At 41.8% G+C, this 17,403-nt stretch overlaps 1 protein-coding gene across 1 annotated transcript in view; it reads left to right on the top strand.

Moving 5' to 3' along the window:
- Positions 1–941: 941 nt before the first annotated feature.
- PCGF3 (polycomb group ring finger 3) overlaps positions 942–17,403 on the top strand; it is a 42,954-nt gene continuing 26,492 nt past the window's right edge. Inside the window, exon 1 of the mRNA XM_072155361.1 lies at positions 942–1,308. The gene's annotated coding sequence lies outside the window, so the exon portion shown is untranslated. The remainder of the gene's footprint in view (positions 1,309–17,403) is intronic.

Below are 17,403 nucleotides of genomic sequence, written 5' to 3'. Positions count from 1 at the left end.
TAGTACCTCCTCCACACTACTACTTCATCTGCACTACTACCTCCTCCACACATGGGAGCACTACTACCTCCTCCGCACTACTATGTCCTCCACAGACAGCGGGCACTACCAACTCAACACAAAGATAACATAAGGATAGGGGCAGATTGGGGAGGGAATTGTGTTTATGGGAACAGTTATGTGAACAGATCGTTAAGGGTGATGCCACACATGGCGTTTTGAACCCGTTTTTGGTCCGTTTTTAAGCAGTCCGTTAAAAACGCATGCGTTAAAAAAAATGCATGGCGTTTTTTGAAAACGCATCAGTTTTTGACCAGTTTTAATTAAGATAATTGGTCAAACCTGTCAAAAACGCGTGTGTTTTTAAAAAACGTGTGCATTTTTTAACGGACTGCTTAAAAAGCAAAAACGAGTTCAAAACGCCATGTGTGGCATCATCCTAACACTCTGCTCTCCAACTCCACCAAACTGAGAATGTCGGTGTTGGAGATTGGGGGAGATAGTAGGATCAGCCCCCTGGGGGTAATAGATCACTGTCAATGGCCAGTCTGTATTACCTCCAGCTAATAAAATATCAATGAGTTGGGGGGAACCATTCATAACCATTGTAGTTCCTCCTGTCTGTACCCCTGTGTGTCCACAGGATAAAGTAGATGTGTGAAGCCATTGCAGGTCCCACCTGTATTCTGTATACACCTAAAATCTCAACTATGTTGCAGGAATTAGCCAACTTCTCCACACAAGATGCCCCTTACTGTACTATAGGCAGACATATGATAGTAGTAGAAGGAGGTGAGGTGACCACAAGTAAGTAACATCTGCTGGCTTCTCACATGCACCTCACACCTCTCCTCCTTCCCTCTCCCTGCATTAGAGAAGGACAATCCCAAGCCTCCCCTCCTCCCCTCCGTGCTGTCCTCCCCCCCTCCGGCAGGCGCAGGCGCAGCTCATACATTCGGCTCTCCTCGGCACGACTCGGCTATTTCCGCCTCTTTGTTTTAAACTCCAGCCGGAATTTTTTTCCTCCTCATTTTTCTCTCTTCTTATTTTAACTAAGGGGGGACGCATTGGGAAGACGGGAGCCCCCCTGGCACCCCGCTCCTTCCACGGGGTTTCCGCACCCCCACACATAACCCCCTCCTTGGCTTTGCCAGCTGCACAGACACACAGCGAGGCTTTTCCTATTGCCCTGTGTGTCTGTGCTGTGGCCGGTGGTGAGAGCCCCTCCAGCAAGCAGCGGCGGCTTCCTCTCCAGAGACACAAGATCCAGCAAGTAGAGCAGCCGCTCCAGCAGGAGAATTGCAGCAGGTCAGTGTCTGATTCCACCCTGCAAAGTGAGGGAGAGGGGCACTGGGATCTGAGCTCCCCCTCCTCAGCCCTCCCCCTTTCTCATAGAGCACATCTTCGTCTCTCTTTAATGCCCTCCTGCATGTGGATGCCCCATGCCACCAGCCCTCATGGCTCTCCTCAGTCATGTAATGCCTCCATCCTGCTCCCCCTCCCTACTTTCTGTGCTCTCCACAGACCCCCTGGCTCATGGCCTCCTGGGGGACTGGATAGTGCCTCTAGGATGCTGCACAACTGCCCTTTTACCCTTCACTCACCTGCCGCCCAGTTACTTGTCCATGCCCTCTGTCTCCTGTGTACATGTGTGGTTGGGCACCTCTTAGGAGCCATGGCTATGGTCAGTGGTCTGTTTAACCTACCTCCTCCTGTTGTATTGTGACTTTTTCAGCCTCTTGGCATTTCACCCCATATTGTTACCCTTCTTCTTTTCAACCGCTGCCAACTCTGTGTTACTTTTCTCCACCATTTTTTACACAAGTGTTGCATGTGTCTTCTCCTGTCCTCCTCCAATGCCAATACGTGAGTAACCCTGTTACTCTTCCCCACTTGTTGTGGCATGGTTATCCCACCCTTGTAGGCCTCCATCCACCTGACACATTTCAGGCCCATGACATCCTATTTTCACGTGCCTAACTGATCTCCTGTGATCTTCTACATGGTCTCAGCAGGCAATGCTCATGGAGCACTTCCTTACACCTCTTGGAGACCTGTGCTGCAAATGCCAAGTCCATCACCAGGCCCTGGCACTGACTTCTCCTGTAATGGGAAAGTCATAGTTATTGGACCCTTTTACAACTTTATCTGCCAGGTTCTTAGAGCTTCTTCCATTCCCAATAGTAGAAGGCCATATATTGTAAGTTTGCATCTATTTTATCCTGTTGCTTGCCAAACTTGGCAAACCATGTTTGCTTTAATACCTTACGCCCATCATTAAAATAGCTCCAGGCTCCTACGACAGCGGTGCCCTTACACTTTTTATATTTCTTGCATCACAATTTCTGCTTCCAGTTTTGTTTTTTGTTTTTTTGCTGGTTTGTCCTCAACTTCCCTATTATTTATATCTTTTATTTTCTGGCTTATTTTTGCATGGTTGTTTAAAACGAAATTTTCACAGTCTCTACATTTCTTAGAAGTTAGAATCTCACAAGTCAAAGATGTCCAGTGCCATTGTGATTTTCTAGTTTTTGTATGCCTGAGAGTTGTTTTTGATGCTTTTATGCACTTGACATAGAAGTCATAGATTATTTTCTTTCTCTAACTTGCAAACTAGTTGTTACTGGCCACTTTAGTAGATATTGCAGTATAAAGACTCGAATATCTGCAAGTATCCTAACATCACAGATCCCTACAATTAGGATTCATATGGGTAGTGGGATTCAGCACCTGAACTTCTGACAGCGAACTTCTTGGACATAAATGTGTGTGTTTGACCTTAGGCGAAGCGATTCAGTGGAATTCTTAGTGTTTTCAGGTTTGGGCAGTGTTCCGCTTTAATTCTACAGCCACCTGTTACCTTCATGCCCAAGCTAGCCTGGCACAGCATTCCTCTTGCAGTAACTCTGTGTGTGGTGAATATTGCTGGTCAAGGTTCTAGTGTAGGGTACCATATTTCATGTGATAAGCTTTCCTGAATGCTGAGTGATGTGCACCCACCACCCATCTGTCTCTGAATTATAGAATGGTCCTATTGAGTCTCCTGCTGTCTTCACACTGACACTGTTTCTAATAATCAACAGGGAGATTGTAACTTTTGTATTGTTACTGTTGCACAGTTCTGCTTAGTTTCTAGGACGTTGCTGGGTAAACAGAGGCATTTGTTTGCAGACACTTTTTATAACAATATTTGCCATTGCTCCAAAAATGTTGCTGTGTTTGTTTAGAACCAATATGGAAATTGTCAAATGTATACCTTATCAATATGACATGACTTGTCACTAACATGCTAGATTCCATGTGCTTTTTATGAACTGTTCTACAAAAGTGCAGCTCATATCGAACCCTGTTCTTGACCTGCCATCAACAAATGCCCTTTAAAATATTATAGTGTAGATCAATTGCAATGTGATGCTCTCTGTAGCCTGTTTTACACATATAGAGGGTTTGTGTGTCTTAGCTCTACTAATGCTATCTCCTCATGCTGTTTTATTCTCACTTTTATGCTTCAGTCTCTTGGCATAACACCCAATATTGTTACCCTTCTGTTCAACTGTAATCTGTTTTCAGGGCTAAAATATTCATAACATATTGTCAGAATAGGTAAAATCTATATTAGATGGGTAGAGTGCTAGATTAAAAACAAACAACAATAATCTCTCATTGGACACATCTCTGCTGCTCCCAACTTATGCCCAGTTCTGAAATTGGGCAATGCACCTTGGCTTTATGGCAAATTTTAAAGGAAACCTACCATTTAGAATGGCCGGGGTGAGCTGTAAGTACCGAGCACCAGCTCAGGGTGAGCTGGTGCCGGTACTTACTTTCGTTAGTGTTATAAACCGCGGTATTGCGGTTTTAACACTTTTTAAACTTTAGAGCTGGAGAGGCTTCGGCGCTGCGTGCGCAGCGCCGAAGCCTGTTCTGGTCTAGAGTTTAAAAAGTGTTACCGCGGTTTATAACACTAACGAAAGTAAGTACCGGCACCAGCTCACCCTGAGCTGGTGCTCGGTACTTACAGCTTACCCCGGCCATTCTAAATGGTAGATTTCCTTTAAGTATTTTACGTTTTTTTCAACATGGTCCTGGACAGCACCCCTATACCATTAAATCACCATTTTATAATAATTAGCATCCTATATCACCTTAACACCATCCACTTATGTTCTGCAGCCTTAATGTACAGTGCTTTGCAAAAGTATTCAGCCCCCTTGAATTTTTCTAAGTTTTGCCACATTTCAGGCTGATGAGCTGTGTTACTTTTACGACAAACATATTGTTTGGCATTGTGGCCAAAAAGTTCGATTTTGGTTTCATCTGCAGAGCATCTTCTTCCACATGTTTGGTGTCTCCCAGGTGGCTTGTGACAAACTTTAACCGCATCACATGGGCACCGCGATCTTTGTTGAGATTGCAGCTCCCCGTGACGTCATTGGGGATGGCTACTGGGATTCGTTACAATGCGCTGTATTGTAATGAATCCTATGTAAAGATGCCATATACTGCCATTACAGGTGTATTGCAGTATATGGTATGTACAATCAGACCATCCAGTGTTAGAAAACCCTAGATACACCATTTTGCATCACATAAAAATGTAATAAAAAGTGATCAAAAGGTGGCAATGAAAACGTCAGCCTATCTTTAAAAAAAAATTACATCTTATACAGCTCCATACACTAAAGTATGAAAAAGCTATTAGCATCAGAAGATGGCAAAACACATTTTTTTCATACACATTGTTTTCATTTATGTATTTAAACACAATAAAACCTATATAAATTTGGTATCACTGTGATTGTACCGAACCAAAGAATAAAGTATTTATTTGGAGCTCAGTGAAAGTGGTAAAACTGAGCACAAGAAAGTGATGCAAATGCGGTTTTTCCCCAATTTCCCCACATTTGGAATTTTTTTTTCCAGCTCCCCAGTACACAGCATGGAATATTAAATAATGTCACGGAGAAGTAAAATTTGTTACACAGAAAATAAGCCCTCACCCAGCTCTGTACATGGAAACATTTTAAAGTGATAGATTTTTGAAGGTGGAGAGTGAAAAATGAAAAAAAAAACACTGACGCGAAGTGGTTAAACAAGTGGATATCTTTGAGAAATGACTTTCCTCTTGCCACTACCATAAAGGGCAGATTTGTGCAGTGTACAGCTGATTATTGTCCTATGGACAGACTCTCCCACCTCGGCTGTAGATCTCTGCAGTTCATCCAGACTTATCTCCGGCCTCTTGGCTGTAGTCTTCTCCTTGTTTGAGATTAAAGTTTAGAGGGATGGCCAGTTCTTGTTAGAGTTGAAGTGGTCTGATACTCCTTCCATTTTAATAATATTGCTGCTCAACATTATCACGGACCTGCTTGGTGTGGTCCTTGGTCTTCATGATGCAGAACCCTGAGACTACCACGGAGCAGGTTTATTTATACGGAGGCCTTGATTACACACAGTTGGATTATATACATCATCATCAGTCATTTAGGACAACATTGGATCATTGAGATTCTCACTGAACTTCTGGAGTGAGTTTGCTGCACTGAAAGTAAATGGGCCGAATATTTTTGCACTCCCCACTTTTCATTTTATTAATTTTCACAAAAGTTTAAAATATCCAATAAATTTCGTTCCACTTGACAATAGTGTCACACTTTTTGGTGATTCTTCACTAAAAATTGCAATTTTCTATCTTTGTTTTAAGCCTATAATGTGGCAAAAAAAGTTCAAGGGGGCCAAGTACTTTCACAAAACACTGTATGAATTCACTTCTTATCTTCATTACAATTACTGGCAAAAAAGATTACTTTGGTGTAAAATCGCTAAATTACATTTGTGTTTGTTGTGTAGTGTTATGGAAATGACAACAAAGTATTAGTTTATGAGTGTGAACAACTAAATGCAAACCTGTCACTGTGAATGTAATTTTTAGCTGGTGACAGATTCCTATTGCCTAGGCTTTGATAATTTAAAAATGCCTTTTATGGGATCCTGAATTGTTTCAGTACTTTCTAAAACTGTGTCTGTCTCCTCAATGCATTCCTCTTCTCCACCTCATTCATCCAAATTCCGTTGTCCCATGCAGCAAGCTCGTTCCTCCTGTCATGTGCATTTGGTAGGGGCAGAAGGAGCTGGATAAGTGTGGAGGAGAGGTAGAATGCATCAAGGCTGTTGCAACTACCCCCCTCTCTTGGGACTCACCCCTGAGGCAGGGAGCCAGGCAATGTGAAGTAAAGTTTATAAAGTACTGAAATGGTTCAGGGTGTAGACAAAGCCATTTTTAGGCTTTGTTTTAAGTGTGTGAACATCAGTTACATATAGTGAAGGTATATATAATTTATTGTCTTCTGTTTTTATTTTCTGATGGTATTTTATGTTGCCCATTTTTGATCAAGATCACAGGAGCTCCCATCTTCTCTGCTCTGACAACAGCATTTAGTGATATGCTTTACAGCATATGCCTTATGGACATAGATAGCAATACACTGGAGCTGTAACATTGATGTCTATGGAGTGTTTTTCTACACATATTCTGTGCAGAAAAGAAAGCGTGAATAAGCTATGACAGCATCTATGGTCAGTGCTGTTTTTTTTCCATTGTTTCTTTAATAGTAATCTAGTCTGTAATCTATTTTTGTGATGTTAAGTAGTTGACTGTTGCAAAGAAAAAGTGCACACTGTACTATTATTAACTCATCAATGCGCCCTCAAAATATATTTAACCTAAAACTTTGTTTCAAAAAGGTTGTTTTCTGGTGACATTTTCTATAACCTATCTTGTCCTGTAGTTAAAGGAAACTGAATATGTATCAAAATTAAGCTTCAAATGAGCCATGTAAATTATCTCTTAGTAACTGCTTTCGACCAGGAAAATATGAAGCCATAGAGTTGGTCACTTCTGCAGTGCTGACTTCTGCGTTCAGTCGTTCTACACAGTGAAGGGTGTAGCACATCTGCTTAAAGGAAACCTACCATGAAGAATCTTCTATCAGAAGTAGATCTGTAGAACCTAATCTGTAAAAACTTTATTTTAGTCATTTTTAAATTAACTGCAGAGGCTACTTGGGGCGTTTACTAGCCTGGTCGGGCACTAGGAGCTAAGACTAGTACATGCCCCAGTAGCCTCTTAAATTAATTTACATGCTTACATACTTGGCCACAAGACAGGGTGTTATTGAAAAAAAAAAAAAAAAAGTACTATCAGCACATTGTAATGAATGAGGAGTAAAATCCCCATATACTGCTGTACTGTAGTATGGCAGTATATGATAGGATCATACAGACAACGTATGGTTAAAGTACCCTAGGGAGTCTGAAAAATAGTAAAAATAAAAATGAAAAAACCCTGATATATCAAAGTTCAATCCATTTGTTAGTTACTAGCTGTAGATATCGGATAGAAAATAACTGTTATAATGAAATAGAATGGGTTAACAAAAAATATTTTATATGTATCTATCTCTTTTATGTCTCTTTCGGTGACTGCCTCTGACCGTCTCTTTCAGTGACTGAATCTGACAGTAATAACAATAATTCTTTTATTTATATAGCGCACTCAGATTCCGCAGCGCTACTCAGAGCTTTTGCCAAATTGGTCCCTGTTCCCAATGGTGCTCACAATCTAATCAACCTACCAGTATGTTTCAGTCTCTTTTAATGACTGCCTCCGACAGTCTCTTTCAGTGACTGCCACTGTATCTGACTGTGACAGTCTCTGACTGTCTATGTCACTTTGTCTCTGGGGAGATTTATCAGAAATGTCTGAGAGCAGAACTTCTATAGTTGCCCATGGCAACCAATCAGTGCTCAAGTTTCCTTTTTGCACAGCTGTTTATAAAATTAAAGCTGATCTTTGATTGGTTTTCATTGGCAACTGGAACCGTTTTACCTGAGACATTTCCTCTCAGTGTCGGGGTTCCTCAGGGCTCAGTCCTAGGTCCTCTTCTATTCTCCCTCTATACTGCCCCCATTGGACAGACCATCAGCAGATTTGGTTTCCAGTATCATCTTTATGCAGATGACACCCAGCAATATACTTCTGCATGTAACATCACCCCTGCATTAATCCAGAACACTAGTGAATGTTTCTGACATCATGTCCTCTCTCTTCTTGAAACTTAATCTTTCTAAGACTGAACTTTATGTCTTTTCACCATCTACTAACTTCCCTAACCCTGACCTCTCCATCTCAGTCTGTGGGATCACTATAGCACCGAGGCAGCAGGCCCACTGTCTTGGGGTTGTGCTGGACTCTGACCTCTGGGTCACTCTTGCCGCATGCATCTCAGAAACCTCTCCAGAATCCGACCGTTTCTGACAATTGAAACTTCTAAAATGCTAATTGTTGCACTTATTCACTCTCGACTAGACTACTGTAACTCCCTACTAATTGGTCTTCCACTCGCTAAACTCTCTCCTCTACAATCTATTCTTAATGCAGCAGCCAGGCTTGTCTTTCAGACCAAACGCTACACGGATGCCTCCAGTTTGTGCCAATCACTGCACTGGCTACCTGTCTCCTTCCGTATTCACTTTAAAATAATAACCCTCATCCACAAAGCTCTGATAATGCTGCTACTCCCCATGTTTCTTCTCTCATTTCGTTCTATTGCCCTACCCATGCTCTTCGATCTGCCAGTGATATTAGATTAATTTGAACCTCTCATGCACGTCTCCAGGACTTCTCCCGAGTTGCTCCAATTCTCTGGAATGCCCTCCCCTGGACTCTCAGACTAATACGCACCCTCCAAAGCTTCAAACATGCTCTTAAAACCCATCTCTTTAGGCAAGCCTATCACACTGGCTAACTGCATTAAACGTCAATTCTCCCTTTACTAATCCATCCTATGTCCTATCTCCCGTCTGTTATTCGGCAAACAGCAGATATATAATAAGTTCCAGGCTTCTCTGCAGTCTTTTTCACCTAGGACCCTGTAAATAAGATGGCAGCTGATGGCTGGTTCAAGCAGCAACATCATTGTTTAGTAAATTATTTATTAAATTATATTATATTGTTCCCTTATAAAGAATGGCTGGACCATTCTACAACCTCTTGTGTCATGACCCTCATCCTCATAGTCTGTAAGCTCTTGTGAGCAGGGCCCTCCCTCCTATTGTTCCATATGACTGTTCGTTCTTTGTAATGTAATATTATATTTGTATATGTCCCCTATGATTTGTTAAGCGCTACGGAATTTGATGGTGTTATATTAATAAAGATTATGATTATTATTACTTACATACATACATACATACATACATACATACATACATACATACATACACTCGGTTTTTTATATTAGATATCATGCTAGAAATGTGTATATCAAGAAAAATAGGTATGTGATCTCTGATTGTTATTAGTAGGAGAGGGTTAATAACATGAAAATGTTATTGCTTTCCAAAATTTGCAACAGATAAAGTCAATAAAGCTCCCCTTTGCACCCTCCTCCAGTTTCTCACTGCATCCTTCTGCCTAAGAAGCTGGAGGGGTGGGCATGCTTCAGAGGTTATAACTTTGGATCCCTGGCACCTAGAATCTCAGGGTTTTTTTTCCTTTGAAAGAGAAGAATCTCATTTCTAGGTCAGGATGGTGGGAAATCTTGTGAAATATACATTGGATCAAAAACTAAAACAATATATGTGTCATATTAAATGATTCCAATGTCGCTGGTTACTACTGTGGCTGCACAAGGAATAGAGTTGTCATGAATATGCAAGACCTGCAGGCAGGCGGCTGCCGTCACCACCTGTCTTTGAGAGGGCGTGGGAGAGGCTATATAATAAGTGGTGGGGGGAGTGCAAAACAGGATCGGCAAATGTACCATAGATTGTTGGAAATGGTCACAAAATTTTTTTTATGGAATTCAGAGTTTGTCTGGCTCTGCTAAAGTTTGTGGAGACATAACTAAAGTATAATAGTAAATGGAATTTTTATGTTGTTCAACATTAAATGTGAATTTCCCCCATCGAAAATGAACAAATACCTGAAAATAAGAACAAGTGCGTCTTTAGGAGCAAAAATTGAAATAAGACAGTGGGGCACATGTATCATAGTTTCAGCTAGCCAAATTGTCTGATTTTAGTGACTTTTGCCATTTTTGCGACTTTTAACTCTGTTCTTTTTCAAGTACGCCCTGTTTGCACCTTTGCAGTGTGCCTTATGTATCTTTGTTTTCCAGATGTTCCGTGCAACTTTTCACTTCGCTTTTTAGAGCCTTTTTTGTGACTTTTTAGACACAAATCTGCACCTGGTCCAGGTGCAAAGGAAGTTTTTTTTTTTTTTTCATGGACCCGATTTTAACGTGTAAATTGGAATTATTCCACATGCTTTAAATGTTTAACATTTTGCACAGTAACCTCTTTTGCCAAAATTCTTTAATTTTTTTATTTTATTGGTTACCTCTAAGAGTGAGGTCACACGTAGCAGTTTAATTGTGTTTATAATGCATTTTGAAGCTAATTACAACAGCTGAGGATAGGTGATTTGTCTTATTTCATTACTGTTAACATTTGTGTTTACAAAACTCAATATAAACGTTGCATTAACACGTGTTAACATTGCGTTTACTATGTGTTTTGTAAATTCAAATGTTAAAAGTAATGAAATAAGGCAAATTGCCTCTCCTCAGTTGTTGTAATTCGTTTCAAAATGCATTAAAAATGAAACATGTTAAATCCCAAATTAACAGTAGTGTCCACTCCTGTATATAACCCCTTACTTGGCTTATGTCCATGTGGATTTGAGACATTTGCAACAAAAAGTCTCAAAAAGAAGCCAAAATTTGAGCCTGCCAGGTTAGGAAAAACTGAACATGTATCACAAATAAAAACGCATGATCATACATAAGGTGCAAAAACTAGCCGCCAAAAGTCTCTAAAATTCACCTCAGAGAGACCAAACTATGATACATGTGCCCCTATTTTCGGGGAAACAGGGTAGAATACAGGATGCATCTCATACATCCTTGGCTGTAGAGGTGCCATCCTTTGTTGGGAAGGAAGTAAGGTATAGAAGGGCGGACAAGGGATGACCAGATAGCATTCATAGAGTAGTAGAGTTGTGACTTGCGGTGATGGTTAGGACGGTTAGCAAGAGGCTCATCGGATCTGGTTGTGCTCTGTTAGGCACAACTCTAATGTAGGTATAAAGGGTTGGATATTTGGTTTTTACTGGTGCTGCCGGTGGACAAGGGTAGTCAAGACGCGGTTGCCAAACTGGTTTGGAATCGAATTGGGTACTTGTCACGGTCGGCGCACACGGATTTCTCACATACACAGAATGTTAGGTGAAGGATTTTTATCTTTTATACCGAATAAAAATCCTTCACCTAACATTCTGTATATGTGAGAAATCCGTGTGCGCTGACCGTAACAAGTACCATTCCTGCTATACCCAATATTCAATCTTGGCAGGGAAAGGGTTAAAATGGGACAAGGCAATAATTGTCTGTTGGTTGTTTTTTAAGGAGAACTATTTTTAAAAACCAGATAGAGAAATTATAACTTTTCTAATTTTTGATAATTATTTTTTTCCCTTCTCTTTGATAATGGGTACTGTGAGCTGGTCTGAGTGCTAGTTGCCACATTTAGTGACAAACTATACAGATGTCTTATGGACATAGACAGCAATGGACGGGTGCCAAACCATTGAGGTCTATGGAGCTTCTATGCATACTCTATACAGATTTGACAATCTATTGTTAGTAGTGGATATCATTATAGTGTTTTATATAGAGCTGTTAACTATTGTATTTATGTTTGTAGCGTGATCATCGGGGTGATTTATGGGTACATACGATTACTCTATTGTTGTACTGCATTCCTGTTTACATGGGGGAGACAAATGTATCTTCCTCATTTGTAAGCTGCTCTTCAACATGTTAAGCACTCGGAAATGGGTATTGGAACCCTTCAAAACTTCTGTTTTGAAATCTCCTTAAAATGTTGTACCTTTTCTCTGGCTATTAGTGAAAATTCTGATGCATGAGCTCTGACATTGTTTTCTCTGACATAGTCTGTACCTTTTGTTGCATTTGCTGGACCAAACCTAGAACTGCTGAAATGAGTAGTGTTTGGTAACTTCCACACACAGTCCTGAAATGATCACAATTCCTTGTGAACTGTGATTATTTCTCTCTTTACGATACTTCCACGTCTGCACACTTGCACGTCTGCTTGTAATAGTGCAATTCTAAGCCAGGCTGGGCCTGGTGTAAGGTTAAACGTCATTGTATCTGGTGTAATGAAGGGACCGAATTTACATCATCATAGTGTGCTACGCTTTTTAAATGTGCCCCTCAGAGCAAATTAGTCAGACCATCTGGCTTGTTGTATTACCTTAGATTCGCCATCTAACATTTGGGTGATGGTAGACTCTGGATTTTAAGATGCATTTGTTGTGATGGGAGTTAACCCCTTAGTGATGCGGCCTGAAAAGGCTCTAGTGACTGGCATTTTAGTGAATTTTCGTAAGAGCCATTTTTTTTTTTTTTTTGCATGCTACCTTAAATTTTTTTTGCGATGTGTTTTTTCGGGACACATGGAGCTAGTTAAAAAAGTATTACCTTTTTTTCATATTTAGTTGAGGTTAAAAGTGGGAAAAAAGGGTTTGTTTTTGTAATTTAAATGACTTTTTATTTATTTTTTATTAATAAATTCCCTATTTTGTTTCAGTCGTTTTTATATATACCGTATTTTTCAGACAATAAGGCGCACCTGATTATAAGGATGAATGACCAGAAGGTGGCAGACCTGTGCACAGCTCAAGGCAGCTGTTGTCTGTAAATGAGGTTCATATATAAGGCGCACTGGACTATGTATAGTCTTGGCAAACGGGGAGACTATGGTGATGCTTTTTGTAGTGTAGCGGGGGATTTTTTTTTTTATTATATGGGGAATTGACATTGTATTTTTATGAATATTTATGAATATTTTTTCTGTGTGTGTGTTTTTACTTTATATTTCCCCCATGAGGTCATAAAAGTTTTACAATGACCACCTGTGACTGAGCATTCTGATCAGAGCTGGACTGGGTCTAATTAGACCCAGCAGCTCTTTTTAACCCCTTTAGACCCGGTGGTCACGTGACTGCCGGATCTGCTCCTCCCTGCATTGCGCTCATTCAGCGCAATTCTGTGAGGAGTAGAGAAGGGAGACCGCATCTGCGTTCTACCTAGGGTCTTGCGCGGGAGCAGTAGAAAACTACAGTGACGTCTAAAGACTCCGGACCTGCGTCCACTGACATCTCAAGTCAGTGGGCCATCCGAGAGGAGTTAAGTTACAGGTGTAGCCACAGATCTAAACCGACTCCTTCATAACATTGAAATAAACATACACATAATAAACTCTGGGAGATAAATAATTTCCTGAACTCTTTAATGAACTTAAATAAATGATTAATTTATATCTAAAGATGGGAGATGAGTGGACCAGTAGTTTCAGTTGAGGTTCGGTGTTCAGGTTCATTCACACAACCTGGAATCATAGTTGGATTGGCGGCCGGAAAACCAATGCGGCGAATGGACGTATCTAGGTACTAGCCATGGCCAGGGGGCGTGTGGCCGAGCCCCAACTCAAACTACAGGTTTGATCATCTCTAATAAAGATTTTATATGATTATATGTATAACTTTAAGTAGATGTATGTTTAGTTGGCAGGTCTTGAACATTTGTAGCAGGAATGCCAACCATCTAATGTTTTTGGAGGCTTTTTGAACTTTCCAGCAGATGTTGGCGAAGATAAAGATGAGACTGCTGGATTTTTTTTCTGGCATGATTAACTGCTGCATGTTAGTTGACAGAGAAGACTAACTAGTGAATAACCAGCTTTAACCTCACTACACCTATACCCCAAAGCAAGAAAATAAGCATTGATTAAAGGGAACCTGTCAAACTTGAAACCCTGCTCTATCTACGAGCAGCATGGTGTTTGCTGGATAACAGACGGGAGGAGGGCATAGACTGCTCTTTACTAACCCATCCTATCTTCCTCTGGACCTGAAAGTGATCCCTCTTGTCATTGCCATTGGGATACTGTTGTCAGTTAACATGTAGTATATTCATTGAAGTCTATGGTACAGTTCAGTTTTTTTAACACATACTCTGTGCCACTAGTGGGTGGTCTAGATAGGTTGTGACATGTATTGTCAAGCATGTTGTTTTCTGTAGCATTGTTATCGTCTGTTGTGATCATAGGTGTCTAGTGTGTGATGTTAATGAATTAGCATGTGTTAAGCTGGTTGCCCACAAGCAAGTGCAGTCTGAGAAAACTGCCCTGTGTGTGCACGCTAGAGGTATTTCCTGTACCTCAGCATGTCCGTTCAATCCACTAATATGAGGTTTTATCCAGAAACACCCCAACCCAACACATGGAGTGTTTTTCTTAGACCTGTTTTTCTTGTCCTTAGGGTACCTGCATGCAAAAAAACGGAAGGTGGCATCCGTTTTTCACAGATGAAAAGAAAAATTGATGAAATCTTCCGTGTCTATTTTTTTTTTCTTTTTTTAACAGATACCTTAAAAATTGATTTTTGCAGTCATTCAATAGTGTATCGTAGCAACCATTCATTTTTAATGGATAGCACTTGGATGCCTTCTGTGTTTTTTCACTGACCCATTGACTTCTATTGGACAACAGGCCTACGAAAATGGATTTGACTAGGGCATACACTACATTCTAATGTAACAAATGCATCTTTCATTAAAATAAAGGGAATTTGCATTAATCCTTTAAAAAGAATTGAATTTAGTACTGCCGTGTGCCGTCATGTGCAGCTGCCCTTAATCTATTTTGATAATTTACCTTGATTTCAGCAGCTAATAGATCTTCATATGTGCAACTGATGAGCTAAGGGACACTTACGAGCACTTTAAGAAAAAAAAATTATTATAATCCCCCCATGGGAATGTCTATAAATCTTGTATGTGGAGGGAGTCTGTTAAAGATTTTGCTATAATTGGACGGACTTATTTTGAATATATGTTTTAATGCTGCCTATTTCTTTCTATGATTCACAACTTAATGACCACCACATCAGCTTTTTACGGAGGTCCATAAAGTTACTACTTCCGATACGACTCCTTACTTTAGAGACGCATCCGAAGTAGAATGCAGGACCTAGCATCCTTCTGGTGATGGGGCTACCGCCCAGGATCGCAGAAGCTCTGATCCTGGGTGTTTAATCCATTAAAGGAAACCTACCACTACGGATCGACCTATTAAGGTTGATCCGGTGGTAGGTGCATCTAATGTATGTAAGGATAGCCCTCTATCTTTTCTAATCTTATACTCAAGTATATACGGTAACTGGTTAAAGTTACTGATAGGACATCCTTGCTAAATAGTTGAGTTTAGCTTAAGACATGTCATTTCCTGACATTGCTCCTGCCTTGACAATTATTGAAACCACTATAAGTCAGAGGGAAACAAAGTACCGTATATACTCGAGTATAAGCCGACCCAAGTATAAGCCGAAACCCCTAATTTCAACACAAAAAAACTGGGAAAACCTATTGACTCGAGTATAAGCCGAGGGTGGGAAATGCATTGGTTACAGCCTCCCAGTATATAGTCTGCCAGCCCCTGTAGCATACAGCCTGCCCAGCCCCTGTAGCATACAGCCTGCCCAACCCCTGTAGCATACAGCCTGCCCAGCCCCTGTAGCATACAGCCTGCCCAGCCCCTGTAGCATACAGCCTGCCCAGCCCCTGTAGCATACAGCCTGCCCAGCCCCTGTAGCATACAGCCTGCCCAGCCCCTGTAGCATACAGCCTGCCCAGCCCCTGTAGCATACAGCCTGCCCAGCCCCTGTAGCATACAGCCTGCCCAGCCCCTGTAGCATACAGCCTGCCCAGCCCCTGTAGCATACAGCCTGCCCAGCCCCTGTAGCATACAGCCTGCCCAGCCCCTGTAGCATACAGCCTGCCCAGCCCCTGTAGCATACAGCCTGCCCAGCCCCTGTAGCATACAGCCTGCCCAGCCCCTGTAGCATACAGCCTGCCCAGCCCCTGTAGCATACAGCCTGCCCAGCCCCTGTAGCATACAGCCTGCCCAGCCCCTGTAGCATACAGCCTGCCCAGCCCCTGTAGCATACAGCCTGCCCAGCCCCTGTAGCATACAGCCTGCCCAGCCCCTGTAGCATACAGCCTGCCCAGCCCCTGTAGCATACAGCCTGCCCAGCCCCTGTAGCAGGAAAAAAATAACACTGTACTCATCTTTCCCACGTCCCCCATAGGTCCTCTTCTGTCTCAGACTGTCTCAGACAGAAGAGGACCTATGATGTCAGATGATGTCAGAAAGGTGAGTTTTGACTTTATTTTTTTAGTTGACTCGAGTATAAGCCGAGTTAGGGTTTTTGAGCACAAATTTTGTGTTGAAAAACTAGGCTTATACTCGAGTATATAAGGTACTGCAGATTTTAGGGTCCGGTTTTACCACTAAAGAAGGCGTGTGATGTTTGTAAGACATGAACTGATAACCTCCAAATGAAAACCAGAGTAGAGGATATCGCTGTATGTACTTTTAATAGAAGTTTATCAGGGAATGGATCCCTTTTGCTCTATTATTTATTCTTCATCTGTTACCTATATTAAAAATTAAGCAGCTTTCTAAAAAGTCTGTCTGTATACAGTCCATTTGTTACTGTATATTCTATTTTAATTTCAAAAGATGGAGCGTCAGTTACCCATCCATTTCATGGAGCTGTGTACCGTATTTTCCGGACTATAAGGCCCACTTAAAAGCATTGGATTTCCGTGGAAATCCAAAGTGCGCCTTATAGTCCGGTGCGCCCTATGTATGGCGCTGGGCACAGGGCAGCGGACCATACTTACATAGGTCCCCGCTACCGGAGACAGCAGATCTCCAGCGGGAACTGCAGACCACGCGGCACGAACAACTTCTGCCGCGTGGTCTGCAGTTCCCGCTGGAGATCTGCTGTCTCCGGTAGCGGGGACCTATGTAAGTATGGTCCGCTGCCCTCCTCCACCTCCCGCTCACCTTCCCTGCGTTCCGCGTCGCGTCTCGGCGTCGCGTCCCGTCACCGCGTCACGTCGGGTCCCCGCCACGCCCCCGGACCTCCGCCACGCCCCCGGACCCCGCGCCTTATAGTCCGATGCGCCTTATATATGTAATTATTACATATATAAGGCGCATCGGACTAATGCGCCTTATAGTCCGGTGCGCCCTATAGGGCAAAAAATACGGTATATTCCAGCAAGCATCGGTTTATTGGTTGAGTTTTCCACTAATCTGTTACTCAGGATCTATCAACAATATTAGCTTCCCCACACTGGACCAACAGAGTTCACCATATTTTTTTGTTGTGCACCTTTAACATGGGGAGTGTGACACAATTTGCAAGTTAAATATGGCGCTTGGTCCTAATCAATTGGAGCGACCGAC

The sequence above is a fragment of the Engystomops pustulosus genome, chromosome 1 (genome assembly GCF_040894005.1).
Source record: "Engystomops pustulosus chromosome 1, aEngPut4.maternal, whole genome shotgun sequence".
Classification (NCBI taxonomy): Eukaryota; Metazoa; Chordata; class Amphibia; order Anura; family Leptodactylidae; genus Engystomops; species Engystomops pustulosus.
This window is presented reverse-complemented; position numbering and strand designations above follow the sequence as displayed.